A 4,167-nucleotide genomic window follows, 5' to 3' on the forward strand; every position below is an offset into this window, starting at 1 on the left:
GAACATGAACTAGTTCAAATGGCCCTAGGAGGATTAAATTACTCCATTAGGAAGAAAATAGATCCAACTTTTGTGAAAAGTATGTCACAATTGGCTGACAGAGTCTGACACCTAGAACGATTGAGGCTAGAGAAAGTTAGGCACAATAAGTCTAAGAAGGAAAAGGTAGCGTTTGTCGAATACGACGCGACGGACCCAATATGTGAGGCAGATTATGCTTCATCGACCGAATTAGAAATCGACGTGGTTGAACTAAAGCCAGGATCCACTTATGAGTGTCGCTCATTGTTGCCTGCGCAAGGCAAGAATCCTGTCGAAAACAACCCAAAATTCCCTTCGAAAACTTACACTTTCGACGTGTCGAAGTGTGAGGAAATTTTTGACTTATTAGTCAAAGATGGACAGATGGTAGTGCCGCCTGGTACTAAAATGCCACCGTTGGAACAAAGACAGAAAAGAGGGTTTTGTAAATATCAAAACTATCTTGGTCATAACACCTCTAATTGTTACCTTTTCAGGGATTTGGTTCAAAAAGCGATTCAAGAAGGCAGGCTGAAGTTTGCTGGCCGCAGGATGAAGGTCAACACTGACCCTCTTCACCAGGAGGAAGCCCTGTTCGTGGAACCAGTCGAGATCAACATGGTCGAGATCAGCGAATATGATGAGGCCAACATGCTGGACCAAACTAGGGAAAGCCCAGATGTTGATATGGCCGAAATTTACCCAAGAGCTGATGAAGACTTGGTAGATTTTCTGTATCGCTGCAAGAACAAGGGTTCACGGGTGTGCCTGTGCCCAAGGTGTGGAGCTGTCACCGACAAAATAGCAGCAGAGAATTTCCAGAAGCTGCAGCTGGGTAAGAGCAAAAGAAATGTGCCAACCCGGGGTTATCAGAATGAAAGAGGCTCAAAAAAGGCTGTGGGAAATAACTCAACAAGGCCCAGGAGCTTCGTGCCGTCGGCCAGTACTCCTCGAGGTACTTGGATCAAACCTCAGGGAAGACAAGACACCCCACAAGGGGCCGCCGCTGAGGCTAGAGGAAGTCTAGTAGTTAACTACCGGCGTGAATTTAAGTCTGAAAAGAGGACTCATATCTCTGAAAACTATTTGGGAAAAAATCCCATGACGAGGACTTAATGGAGACAATTTCAGAGGCGTAAACAGGCTGAAAGAGACGATGTGAGGGGCATGACCAGTGAGGCAAATGCTGGGAAGAAAATGGTTATGAAAGTCGACACAGCGGCGAAGGAACGGATAAGAGAGTACGTCTGTCGACCAGCAGAAAAATGTTTTGATGGTGTAACTGACGACTTCAATTCAGAATCTGAAGCAAGCCTCGACATCTTGGTCAACATGGTATCAATTTTACCACAAGAATACAAATGTGTAACTGAAGTCGAAGGGTCAGTGGACAATGATGAAGCTGAAGAAATGGCTTTTCATCAACCAAGATGCTATTTTATGATGAACGATGGTTCTGCTGAAAGCCAAGAGGCAGTGTTCGAAAGACCTATGATGAACATGAAGAACCATCTGAAACCACTGTTGATCAGGGCAAAGGTGGAAGGCATAACCATCAACAAAATTTTAGTCGACTGTGGTGCCACAGTAAACATTATTCCACACCATATTCTGAGGAAGATTGGAAAGTACGACACCGACATCAGGTCTAATAACGTGGTTTTGTCGGACTATGGAGGGAAAACGAAAAGCACCATGGGAGTAATTATGGTGAATGTTACGGTGTGACCAGACCGACACTATTCATGGTGATCAACACAAAGCCAAGTTACAACTTGCTACTTGGCAGAGAGTGGCTACATGGCGTCGGAGCTGTGCCCTCTTCAGCACACCAAAGACTGGTGATTTGGAGAGAGGATGGGGTGGCCGAAAACATCGAGGCCGACCAATGATATATTTTGTGGCCGATGTTAATAATGTCAGCAAGAAGGAGTTTGAAAGAAAGTTGGCCAACATCTCTCCTTGCTTCCCAACTGAGGATGTTTATGCTAATCTGAGTGAAGCTTTCGTCTCGCTGACGCTACATGAAACCCATGGTTTCGTTTGGGATATGGAACGCCTAGATGATCCACCATACACAGGTATCCGGCCGACAGGCTGGGGGGATGCCAGTGATGATGTCTGAGTTAGAAGCTTTGAGAAGGATTTCGGCATACGTTGCCGAAAACAAAATAAAGTCGGCCATAGAGGCTGAAGAAAACATGGCTGTTGAGGCCTATGCGTTGAGTAAAGGGGACTTCGACATGCAGCGTCTAGATTGCATTTACGACAGTGAACCTTTAGGGTTCGAAAAAGACCCAAAGGCACCAGAGAGAATCCGACCAAAAGATCCCTTGGAAGAAGTCGACCTTGGCGAGAATGGAGAGAAAAGGCCAACATATATAAGCGCTAACATCAACAACAAACTAAAGTCTGAGGTAATATCCATACTTAAATAATTTAGAGATTCTTTTGCTTGGGATTATAATAAAATGCCTGGTTTAAGTAGAGATTTGGTCAAGTTAAAGTTGCCCATAAAAGCTGGTAGAAAGCCAGTGAAACAAACGCCCAGGCGTTTCGCCCCAGAGATTATGGCAAAGATAAAAACAGAAATAGAAAGACTCTTGAAAAGCAAGTTCATCCAAACTGCAAGGTACGTCGAATGGTTGGCTAATATTGTGCCAGTCATAAAGAAAAATGGGTCTTTAAGGGTATGCATTGATTTCAGAGATCTAAATGTTGCCACCCCAAAAGATGAATATGCCATGCCCGTGGGTGAAATGCTAGTCGATTCGGCCGCTGGTTTTGAATATCTAAGCATGTTAGATGGTTATGCTGGATATAACCAAATTTTTATTGCAGAAGAAGACGTGTCAAAGACGGTGTTTCGATGTCCAGGAGCCTTAGGGACATATGAATGGGTGGTTATGCCATTCGGCCTGAAAAATGCCGGAGCAACATACCAGAGGGTAATGAACTCAATGTTCCATGACTTCATTAAAGATTTCATGCAAGTCTACATTGATGACATTGTGATAAAATCAAATGGACAACATACTCATGTCGACCATCTACGAAAAGCCTTCCTAAGGATGAGGAAATGTGGATTAAAAATGAATCCATTAAAATGCGCTTTTTGTGTGCAAGCGGGCGACTTCCTTGGTTTTGTGGTGCACAAAAAGGGCATTAAAATGCGCATTATGGACGTCAGGCCTCCGTCGACCAAAAAGGAGCTGCAATCCTTTTTGGGAAAAATCAATTTCCTTAGAAGATTCATATCAAATCTAAGTGGCAAAACAAAAGCGTTCTCCCCGCTACTTCGACTGAAGAGCGAAGAGTTCAAATGGCAGGATGCACACCAAGAGGCTTTCGACAAAATCAAAGAATATTTGACTAAGCCTCCAGTATTGGCCCCTCATGTTAGGCATAGGCCAATGAGGTTGTATATTGCAGCCTCACAATCGACTATAGGAAGCATGTTAGTCCAAGAGGATGAAAATTGTGTCGAAAGACCTGTGTATTACCTTAGTCGAATGTTGAATGATCCTGAAACTAGGTACAGTGACATTGAAAAACTATGCTTGTGCCTGTATTTCTCTTGTACGAAATTAAAGCAATATATTAAGCCTGTTGATGTTTACGTATCTTCTCATTTTGATATTATTAAACATATGTTATCTAAACCAATTTTGCATAGTCGAATTGGAAAATGGGCTTTAGCGTTACAGAATACTCCCTGACATACGTACCCTTGAAAGCAATGAAAGGGCAGGTAGTAGCAGACTTCCTGGTCGACCATTCAATGGTCGAAATGGCGCAGGATTGCGTGGATTTAGCACCATGGAGGCTATACTTCAATGGATCAAGACATAAGCATGGAGTTGGGATAGGAGGAGTCATAATTTCTCCAAATGGAATTCCAGCAGACTTCAAATACAAAATCGAAGGGATATGCACCAATAATGAAGCAGAATACGAGTCATTGATCACCGGACTTGAACTACTGCTGGAATTGGGGGCAAGGAATGTCGAAATTATGGGAGATTTGGAGTTAGTTATTAAACAAGTATCAAAAGAGTATAGGCGTGTTAAAGAAAATCTGATTATGTACTTCGTGGTTACCATAAGACTGCTCAAGAGATTTGAGCAAGTCAATCTCCAACACAT

Source organism: Lathyrus oleraceus, chromosome 5 (assembly GCF_024323335.1).
Source record: "Lathyrus oleraceus cultivar Zhongwan6 chromosome 5, CAAS_Psat_ZW6_1.0, whole genome shotgun sequence".
In the NCBI taxonomy this organism is placed as follows: domain Eukaryota; kingdom Viridiplantae; phylum Streptophyta; class Magnoliopsida; order Fabales; family Fabaceae; genus Lathyrus; species Lathyrus oleraceus.